At 47.5% G+C, this 11479-nt stretch overlaps 1 long non-coding RNA gene across 1 annotated transcript; it reads right to left on the reverse strand.

The window, feature by feature from the left end:
- Positions 1-244: 244 nt before the first annotated feature.
- LOC310750794 lies at positions 245-9606 on the reverse strand. The gene is made up of 4 exons (XR_014542281.1): positions 9547-9606; positions 6855-7005; positions 1911-1986; positions 245-275 (listed from the first exon to the last, which is right to left on the reverse strand). It is a non-coding gene; the product is annotated as an uncharacterized lncRNA (long non-coding RNA).
- Between the last annotated feature and the right edge of the window lie 1873 nt (positions 9607-11479).

Here is an 11479-nt window from a genome sequence, read left to right on the forward strand (position 1 = left end):
GAGGCAATATATCTCTGGATACCAGTTGCTAGGGAGGCAAAGTGAGAGAGGGGTAGCTCCTTCTAGCCTTGCTCATGGGCTTCAAAGAGATATCTGGGTATGTCTTTGATGCAGCAGGCCTCTTCCTCATGTTTTTTATCTCTCAGAGGCTGTCTGGTTCTGAGTACCAGGTCCTGTGGAGCAATCATAGGCAGGTGCTGTTCTGCTTGTGTCCTGTTTTTGGGTTTCCCAGAGGAATCTTTCTGGCCACTGAGCTGAAACAGGATATTGGACTTCTGCAAACAAAGCAGCAGCTCTGGGGAACTTCTGCTTTGCCAGGTGCTACAAACCTTCCCCCCACATTGTTCTCCACACTAAAGGAATATCCAGGTGTGATGTGAAAGATGGGAAGGTACTGTCTGTTGCAAAATGATATTCCACCCACAAGTTGCAACCGATAGTCCAGCCATGCATGTAAGTCATCACTTAATGAAGCGGTCATCAAATGATGGGTGCACACCTGTGAACCCACCCATAGTGCTTTCTGGTTCTGTGCATGCAGTGCTGTGACTCCACTACTTTAACAAAAATGGCTACAGCTTTCTGTCCTTCCATCTAAATCATGTGGAACTGGCAAAGTATCATCCCAATGAGACAGCATCATTACCACTATTCCAGAAATATTTGTTTCTAAAATCGGCTATCCTATAACTTACTAGGTGCCGTACGATTTAAAAGGGGTGGCATCTTTTAATCTCATCCAATCTGGATATATATCCAGAAGTGGCTCCCTAACACATACTTTCAGGCTTAAATGAGAAGCCCCCTCCCTCTGCGTGGTCCAGAATTTGCTTGGCAACTGACACAACAGTTACCTGCTTTGAAGAAGCCTGAGACGAATCCTTACCGTGCCCTCATTCCTGGCGCAGGCAAGAAGATCAAACTTCACCTTCAACTACTGCTTCTGAGATGCTTCGCTGATAAAAGGGTTGTGTGGAAACTTGCATCTTGAAAACAAGACAGATGGCTAGGATGGAGGAGTAGATTTCTCTCTCCTCCACCACCACCCACCCCACAAAAGCATGCTCTTTGTGGGGTTTGTTCTTGGAAACCTCAGCCATTCCCTCTTTCAGCAGTGAGCAAAGAAACTCCCACAAACAGATATTAGAGAACACAGAGGATTCTGCAGGGACCGCCAGCACAAAACACACACGAACGCCGTATCCTTAATCTATCCTTTGATTTTGAAGGAGATGCAGCTTGTGGGTCCCATTCATGCTGTTTCCATCTCCTCTGAGCTGCCCAGTGCAACACACAGTTTTCCAAGGGACACAATAAGCTGTTTCCTCCCGGTACTTGCCGACTGGAGATGTGTGCTTTATATCTATTTATTTAAGAGTACTTTTATGGTTCTTAATTGGCACACGGCCAATTCAGAAACTTCCCCGAGGAGTCAAGAAGAGGCTTTGCAAAATATTAAATTCTGGCTTCCCTTGCCTGAGAGCAGACGAATCTCCAAATGCACATCCACACCACACAAGTTGGTGAATCCCTCCCCTTGCCCACATGCCAAGGCCCATTTTCAACCAAATAGTTTTGTAAGGGGGAAGGAGGAAGATCAACCTTGGTGTAAAGAGATGTACAGTGCAGTGGTTGGGGGGATGTCGCTGAGGGCTCCTTGGAATAAAACAGTAGTTGCCATAAAGCTTTACATTTGGTTTGAGGTTACTGCGAAATTGCCCAGATAGCATCAGAGCAAACCATCACCTGTACCTAAGAACACAAGAAAAGCCCTGCAGCTCAGGACAGCTGAGGCCCATCGAGTCCGGCACTTTTTTCTCACAGTGGGCAGCCAGATGCCCCAAGGGAAAGCCCACAGGCAAGACCTGAGCACAACAACACCCCACACACACACACACACACACACACACCTGAAATTCCCAGCAATTGGTACTGGGAGGCATTCTGTCACCAGCTTCAAGAGAGGCGAGTCTCCTGTGTTGATCTCTGGAAGAAGAAAAAAACAAGACTCTAAATACAGACAGAAGCTTCTCCAGATACGTAGGCTCACTTAGACATTCTATGGGCCTTGTTTTAATTACTCAATAATGTATTTATCGTGGGAAATTTTAGCAGTCAAGCGTAACAGTGATATTTACTAGTTAGTATATGAAGAGGTTAAGGACCACAGAGTTCTAACTGCTAGAGCAGGCTCAGTGAGGTCACGCCCCCTCTTCTCCTGAGAGGGAGGAAGTGAAGCTTGTTTCCTGTTCCCCTCTCTCTTGCCCTCTCTTCATGCTGCACGCTGTGGAGACGGACATGCCTCACAATACCCTTTAGCCCCAGGCTGCTTTGCTGCACTTCTCAGAGCATTTTACTTGCATTATTTTATTGCTGTTGCAGAAGGGAAAATGTATGCCTGAGGCCTAGAAGCTGTAAGTAAAACATTTTAAATTTACTTTGCAGTCTGTGGTCTGTTTTATTGAAAAAGGGGGGCAGTTGCCTCAAGAAGCTGGAACAAAATAAATAAGGTTTAATAGCCTATTCCTATGCTCCATTAATCTGCCTAGCAACAGAACTTAATACTCTGCTACTGGTGCTCTCTGTGTGCTAGCCCTGCAGTTTAAAAAAAAAAACAACAAACCAGGCATTAACCATTTCATTCCTATGTGGTTAACTCACACGTGGGTCTCCAGAGGGTTAAATAGAATTAATATATCTTCTTACCAATTCCCATCATGTTAATTTTATTTATTTATATCCCACCTTTCCTCCAAGGAGCTCAGAGGGGCGTACATGGTTTTCCCCCTTCCCATTTTATCATCACAACACCTCTGTTGAGAGCCAGTGTGGTGTAGTGGTTAAGAGCAGTAGATTCGTAATCTGGGGAACCGGGTTCGCGTCTCCGCTCCTCCACATGCAGCTGCTGGGTGACCTTGGGCTAGTCACACTTCTCTGAAGTCTCTCAGCCCCACTCACCTCATAGAGTGTTTGTTGTGGGGGAGGAAGGGAAAGGAGAATGTTAGCCGCTTTGAGACTCCTTCGGGTAGTGATAAAGCGGGATATCAAATCCAAACTCTTCTTCTTCTTCTGTGAGGGAGGTTAGGCTAAAGACAGTGTCTAGCCCAAAACACACCATGAGCTTCAAAGCTGTGTGGGGATCTGAGCCCTGGTCTCCTAGGTTCTAGTCCAGCAGTCTAACCACTACACCACACTGGCTTTCTGGGTGAATGTGGAGTGCAAATGAAAGTATTGATCAGGAGATGCCCAGGATCTCATGCTAAGGTCTTTCCCGACTCTACACCAGTGATAAAAACAAAATAGCAAAAACAGCCTTGCCGGGTTGGATCAAGGTCCACCTAATCCAATGCTCTGTCCCCCAGAGGTCTTTCAACTAAGGGTGCTGAACCTTGAAGGGATTGGCATGTTCCCTGCCATAGAGTTACCTTTGTGACCTGTGAAGCAGACCTGCCAGGCGAGGGCTTTGCAGAGAACTGACTTCACACCTGACTTCCTGCATCCTGACCTGGCACATATATACACATCGGCTTGTGCCAACATGCTAGAAACAGCTGGCAAAGCCAGCACCTGATCTTGCCAGTGCTTTGAGGAAGGCCAGGAGCTTTGCTTATATTTAAGCCGCCCCCCCCCCCTATGTAGAGCTGAGAAAAACCCCTGTCTGAAACTCTGGAGAACCAGCTCTGCAAATAGAGCTTATACTGAACTGGATGACCCAGTGGTCTACTGTATCTCAGTATAAGGCAGCTTCGTACAGGTTTATTTTGTGGGATGTAAAACACAGGAGCAGTCAATTACAACATTCCTAGAGTGTACATGTTAAGACATGGGGAGGGATGTCTGTCCAGCAAGCAGGTAAACTTCCTGGGACAGACTTCCTCCGCATGTGACCAGAGGTGGGTGTGGCCTCACCTGTGCAGGTAATGATAAAAGCACAGGGCAGACCAGCCATCTCTCTCTTGCTCTCTTGCCTCTCTCATCTTCATCTTTGGAAGCAGCAACATCTGCTGAGATGTCCTCTTGGCTCCCAGCCAAGAGAGGACAAAGGGACTATCTTCCTATAAGATAGATTCTAAATGTATTTTACCTTTTTAAGCCTGTCTGCCTTCTGGGATCATATTGTGAACAGAACATGAGTAAACTCTTTTATAAAGACTGTGTCGTGTCTTGTATTTTAAGAGGGAACAAAGGGGAAATTACCAGAGTAATTATTATAGAGGTTGTAGCGAACCTGTGCAAGCGTTACCGTTGCAAACTTAAAGGGGAATGTCTATAAACTCTGCTGATATTTTGGGAACTTGTTAGCACAAGTTGGATTAGGATATAATCTCACAATATATCCTCTCCTGCACCCCTGAACATTCCCACATATTTTGCATGCAGAGGCTTATGTTCAGTTCCCAGCAGTTCCAGGCAGGGCTGGGAAAGGCTTCTGCCTGACACCCTGGAGAGCAGCTGCCAGTTAGTGAATATGATTCTGAACCAAGCAACTGACTCTGGGCTCTTCCAGACAATCTATTTCTTGGCTTAGTTTCCACCTTGCCTTGATGTGCACAGAGGTATTGAGCATCATTTCCACTTTGTTTCCTCAGAAGTTATACATCTCTTGGCATTCTCAGTATTTCATCCTTTGTGGTGCATTTTCCTGCCACTTTTCTTACTATAAAAATTGGGGTGGAGGGGCAAGTAGGTTCATTGCCCAAGAGCCCCAAATTCACTTTAACTGTGAACACTAAAGTTGCCAGTATGCAACTGACTCGTCATACCTTCCAAAGAATGACAGTCTGGACTAAGCAACTTCCTAAAATCTTCCGAAAAACTGTCCCGAATAACTGCCCCACCCGCCAAGATGACTCAGAACACAAGATGATGCAGCTGTCTTGAGAAGACATGCAGCCAAGTCCCTTCTCCACTGGTTGAGAAGACAGTGGTCATGAGTTGAGGAGGAAATGAACCTCATTCCCTCCCCACCCGTTACCTCTAAAGCGGCCAAGAGTTTTTCCTTTGGTTACAACTTTAAGCACCAATTGCCACTGTAGGCTGCCAAGGAAACAGCAGAGTCCCCATCTGTCTCTCTTTTTTGCTCCCGCTTTCTCGGGTTTTTTTCCGCTCTCTCCTGAACAGACTCTTGCACTAAATTAAATAAGCCAAACTCCCTTTTTATTTCCTCTTTGACAGTAACGTATTGCAAATGCGCTTGGTTTTGACATCCTAATATTCAGAGTCATATCCCTTGGGATAAACACATCGGCTGTTATCCAAGACGGTGATTTGTTCCAGGACAGAACAGAGCTGGAAAGCGGAGCAGACACAGTCCCAGCCAGCCAGCCTGGCCATTCCAGTGCAGACGACAGGGGAGAAGAGGGGTCCTCGAAGGACAAACAACCCACACAGGTGCCTGGACCACTAGTGCTTGGAGAAGGGATGTCCCAAGGGGCCAAAGTGACCCGAAGAGTGTCTATTCAAGCTCCCTGCAGTGGGATTGGATCCTCCATGATCAAATCCTCTAATATGATCATCCCACAGTGGGGCCAAGGGCATGCAAAGCCCATAGCCACTGTGATCCACGCGACGGTCACCTCCAGACTGGATTATTGTAACTCGTTCTACGTGGGGCTGCCCTTGAGACTGACCCAGAAACTCCAGCGGGTGCAGAATGCTGCAGCGAGACTCCTTACGGGGTCCTCGCTGCGAGATCACATTCACCCGGTGCTATACCAGCTGTACTGGCTCCCGGTGGAGTACAGGATCAGGCAGTGGCGTAGCGTGGGGAGTGCAGGGGGGGCCGGCTGCACCGGGCGCAACATCTGGGGGTTAGGGTTAGGGGGCGCAAATCCACGGGTTAGGGGTGCAAATTACTTGCCTTGCCCTGGGTGCTGACAACCCACGCTACGCCACTGGGATCAGGTTTAAGGTGCTGGTTTTAACCTTTAAAGCCCTATACGGCCTAGGACCCTTGTACCTACGGGACCGCCTCTCCTGGTATGTCCCACAGAGAAACTTATGGTCTTCAAATAAAAACATCTTGAAGGTCCCAGGCCACAGAGAGGTTAGGCTGGCCTCAACTAGAGCCAGGGCTTTTTCGTCTGTGGCTCCGATCTGGTGGAACACTCTGTCACAAGAGACTAGGGCCCTGCGGGACTTGACATCTTTCCGCAGGGCCTGCAAGACAGAGCTATTCCACCAGGCCTTCGGCCAGGGCACAGCCTGACTCCCTCCTCCGGCAATCTTCGCGGAGCTCTGGCCCAATGGGTGCCATTGGTTTGATTTGAATTAATTTTATAATGAATGATTTTAGAGTGTTGTGTTGTGTTGTACTGTTGTACTGTTTTATTGTTGTTAGCCACCCTGAGCCCGGCTTCGGCTGGGGAGGGCGGGATATAAATAAAAAAAATTATTATTATAGACAAGGCAGAGTTTCCCCTTAAGCCACCCAATTCATTGACATGGGACTTGACCTCCCATCTTCCAGGAGCGAGTTTCCTCTCTGCCACACTCTGCTACGGACTGCCAGTGGGTCAGTTGCATGGGATATGAAAATTCAGTAAGAGGCACAGCCATTTAACTATTATGCACTCAGCACATTTTGTGTCTTCATATAAACAGAGGCAGAATCGAGAGGAAAATTCTCAGTGGGCATCCCTGCATGCTGCCTTCTGCTGCTCTTCCGCATTCATTTCAGCAAGGTTTGCACAGGAAAATGTCCTGGTGGATTGGGCCAAAGGATAACAATCTGCCATTTAAGTGGCTATCCTTCCCCACTCCCCAAATGAATCCCAGCATCCTCCTGGCTGGCTATTGCCAGGTCCTTCCCAAAGACCCTCATTTTTCTATCGGTCTTTCGGAGCTCCGATCACCTCAATCAAGCCGCTTGCTGTTTACAGGCAGAAAAGAGGATTCTAATCAAGGCAATCTTGCATCACAGGCCTCGTTTGCTTCTTCACAGCGCCTCTGCAGGGAGCCTTCACAGAGGCTGCAAAGGAGAGGTTGGGAGCATAAGCAAAGTGCCTGTAAGAGAGATCAAGGTGCCTAATTAGCTTTTTTATTCCGCTATCTAGATCTGGTTTGAACATTCCCAGCTGCCTCTTGCTGAGTCAGATCACTCGTCTATCTAGCCCAGAGTTCCAGAGGGGTAGTAGCTGTTGTCTCAGGCTGTTTCAGCAAAAAGAAATAAAGCATCTTGTGAGACCTCAAAGACGGTCAGAGTCATTAGGGCGGGAGCTTTGATGCATAACAGCCCACTTGCATCTGATGCATCAAGCGCTCTCCTAAGATGAGCAGCAGCATTGCAAAGTCCCTGAAAGAGTCCCGGGCACCAGACTCACCACAAAAATGCATGTCTTTGTGTAGATGCCAATTCAGTGCAATTTTCAAATGGAAAGCTAGCCTGTAAGGGTTGGTTGGTTGGTGGTGGTGGTGGTGGTGGTTGAAGTTTTTAAAATGAGGGGAGGTGAAGGTGGTTGGTGTGTGTTTGGATTTGATATCCTGCTTTATCACTACCCGAAGGAGTCTCAAAGTGGCTAACAATCTCCTTTCCCTTCCTCCCCCACAACACTCTCTGAGGTGAGTGGGACTGAGAGACTTCAGAGAAGTGTGACTAGCCCAAGGTCACCCAGCAGCTGCATGTGGAGGAGCGGGGAATCGAACCCGGTTCCCCAGATTACGAGTCCACCGCTCTTAACCACTACACCACACTGGCTCCCTGGTGGAGAGGGTAGGAGAAAAAATCTGGTTCTTGGGTATCCAGGGCCACACCCTAACAATGCTTCTGGTGGGCACAGGAAAAAAATATGGCAGAGGAAAATGCCTATGAATTGCCCAATATTGATGGGGCTGGTGGGAAGGGTGCTTCCAGTGGGAAGGGTGCCTCTTAGGTAAGGATGGCTGGGATCAGGGGTTGCCAGTGCCTGGGGCTTCATGAAGGTGGGAGGAGGGAAACAGACGGTGTACACATGCAAATTTAGCTGCCTAGCGGAATTCACGTCACCCAGGAGATCACAGCCACAGAGATAAGAAATGAAGAGTTGTTCTGTTGTCTGGAGAGGTCACTTCCTGGTTTGCATGGAGAAGCCCTTTTCCATGGAACCCAGAAACAGAAGCATGCGGCTGTATTGAGGCAGCACCAGATGTTGATATTTCGCACCCTTAACAATATTGCACCTGGGGCAACCACCCCTGGGCCCCCCATACACAAACACTACACCGTTGGCTGGGACTGAACCCAGGATCTTTCAAGAATTAAAGAGGATCTCTATGGCTGGATCAGGTCAGTGGCCCATCTAGTTTATCATCCTGCTCTCACAGTGGCCAACCAGATGCCTTCAGGAAGGCAACAAGCAGGACTGGTATTCAGAGGCATACGGCCTCCGACAGGTAGGCAATGTGGCTGGTAGCCATTAGTAGCCTCAACCTCCATGAAAGGAACCCTGCCGTTTGAGTGCTCTATCACTGACACCCCCCACAGACACCCTTGGCATTTACCTTCTCTCACCCTTTCTCCAGCTTTCGGTCTAAGGTCAGGTCGCAAACCAATTGCAGGTTGTGATACTGCAGCTCAAGGCAAGCATAATGGACATTGCAGGCAATATAGTGCCTTCTTAACAATGAGCTAACTTCACCACCAAGTGTTGCTGTATTTAATTCCAGGTGGACCTATTGAAATCCATGGTATACCTTCCAACATTTTTCCGATGAAAATAGGGACATCCTATATCATCATCATTATCATCATCATCATCATCATACCTGTATTTTTCCATGTATAAGACGCCCCCATGTATAAGACGACCCTTAATTTTTTGAACCCAAAATTAAGAAATCAATGTTTCTTGAGTTATTGAGCTTTTGAGGGGAGGTTGACCAAAGCTGTTTGGGAGGTCACCACGGCCAATCGCGCAACCACCCACTCACCACAACCAACACCAATCGCATGACCGCATGACCACTCGCTGCAGCTGCCAATCACTTGCCCGCTTGCTGCAGCCATCGCTGATCTTGCCCACCTGCCCACTCACCTCAGTCGCCAATCACCACCCACTCACCTCACTACAAATGCCAATCACTCACCACTGATTACCCACCCACCCCCTCTGCTATCCATATATAAGATGACCCCAAATTTTTGCCTAATTTTTTTAGCAAAAACCATTGTCTTACACATGGAAAAATATGGTAAATTACGACAACAACAACATTTATACCCCACACATCTCTGGGCAGCTTACAATATATATAACAACATAATAAAACATCAAACATTAAAAAAAAACTTCCCTATATGGGGTTGACTTCAGATGTCTTCTGAAGGTTGTATAGTTACTTATCTCCTTGGCCTGTGGGCTACATAACTCCATACCCTCCAACATTTCTCCAATGAAGATAGGGACATCCTAAGGAAAAATGGGACATTCCAGGATCAAATCAGAAACCGGGACAGCTTCTGTAAATCCAGGAGTGTCCCTGGGAAATAGAGAGACTTGGACGGTCTGCCATGGGCATGACCAAATTCAGTCATGTTGTTTCAATGGGTCTACTTTGAGTAGAACTTACTTAGCTGGATACAATCCTAAGGAAATAAAGTCCAAATCAGAGCAGGACAGCACTTGAGGTCTGGACTGCATGTACTGCTCCTCCTCACTCCGTTTTCTGGGACAAGTCGGATGAGAATCAGCTGGTGCAGAGACAGGCGCCAAGGGCAAAATCTTCCAATCCACGTAGGAGCAGCCATTCGTTTTTTGCTAACCATGTTCAGCGTACGCACACCCTGCAGACTGCCTCTCTTTGTCTTCTCTCCTTAATTTGCCAGGGGGGAAATCCAGAAGTAAATATAGGAAAGGGAAGAGTAAAGCTGGAGAACTGCTTCTGAAGGGTTGTTGATGCCTTTAAAATGCAGCAAGCATGGTAATCTAATAAACACAGCAACAAAGCATTTGTCACCCGGCTAATTTTATTAGAGTAGATCTCAAATGGCTAATTTCCTTTTACTAATGAGTAAATTAGCTGAGTCTCTAATCTGTTTTTAAGGCACTTACCCTAATGAAACATGAATGACAGCTAAATTCATTGTGAAATGTGGTGACACATGTTGTTAAGGTTGAAAAGAAACCTGGGCGTGTTGGAGAGGCAGGAGATTTCACGCCTCTGCCCGCTGCCCCTGGCGCTGCAGGCTGGATGATAGTCTGAAGGTCTCTCCTTCCCTCCTTTTGCCTGGAGGGGTGAAATAATGCAGTAAAGCCATGAAATCGAGTGAGAGCAATTTGGGGCAAATTGCTGCCAATGCAAGAACGATGGAGCCAGCAGCCTTGAAAGATGGAGCAGGAAAATGGGGCAGGCTTTAGTGGCAACCACCTCAGTCCCCAAATGAAGTCAGTGATTTTCTGTTTATAAACAGAGTGCTTTCCCAAGCCAATGCTCTAAAGAGACCCATGGGTACCTAGAAGTTGAACAGGTTTTCCATAGGTTCAAATCGCTGCAAACAAACAGGAGCTGTGTACAGTGGTACCTTGGGTTACAGACGCTTCAGGTTATAGATGCTTCAGGTTACAGACTCCGCTAACCCAGAAATAGTACCTCAGGTTAAGAAGTTTGCTTCAGGATGAGAACAGAAATTATGCTCCGGCAGTGCAGCGGCAGCAGGAGGCCCCATTAGCTAAAGTGGTGTCTCAGGTTAAGAATAGTTTCAGGTTAAGAACGGACCTCCAGAACAAATTAAGTTCTTAACCCAAGGTACCACTGTAGACACATTAAACATGAGGCTGCCTTTGAAGATGGTTTGAAAACTTCAGCTGGTGCAGAATTCAGCAGACAGGTTGTTCATTAGGACAGAACAGTCTGAGCAGTGGTGTAGCGTGGGTTGCTGGCTCCTGGGGCCACCCAGAGGGTGGTTGGGAGGGAAATGGAGAAAGTATGCATGCACATTCAACTATGCATGCGCATTCAACTGCCTAACAGCATCTGCGTCACCCATGAGATCGCAGCCGCAGGGATAAGAAAAGAAGAGTCGTTCTGTTGCCTGAAGAGGTCACTTCCTCGTTCACATGGAGAAGCCTTTTTCAATGGTCCATTGACGGAAGCGCACAGCTGTATTGAGGCGGCACCAGGTGTTGAAATTTTGCACCCCTAACAATTTTGTGCTAGGGCAACAGCCCCTGTGTCCCCCCCCCAATACTACACTGAGTCTGAGCACATAACTCCAGTCCTGACTTCACTGGCTACCAGTTAGTTTCTGGGCCCGATTCAAAGTGCTGTTTTTGACCCAGAAAGCCTTCTGTGGCTCAGGACCCAAATACCTCAAGGACAGCATCTTCCCACATGAACCAGCCCAAACCCTCCCTTCTTCAACTGAAGCCCTTTTCCATGTGGCCCCTCCGAGGACGGTTTTTCTTACAGGTAAAGAGTTCCCTGTTTATGGAATGCTCGCCCCAGGGAGGCATTTGTTTTTAGATGCCAAGCAAAACCATTGCATTGTTGTTGTCCCAGGTCT

This window comes from Podarcis filfolensis (assembly GCF_964270895.1).
Source record: "Podarcis filfolensis genome assembly, chromosome: 15".
Classification (NCBI taxonomy): Eukaryota; Metazoa; Chordata; class Lepidosauria; order Squamata; family Lacertidae; genus Podarcis; species Podarcis filfolensis.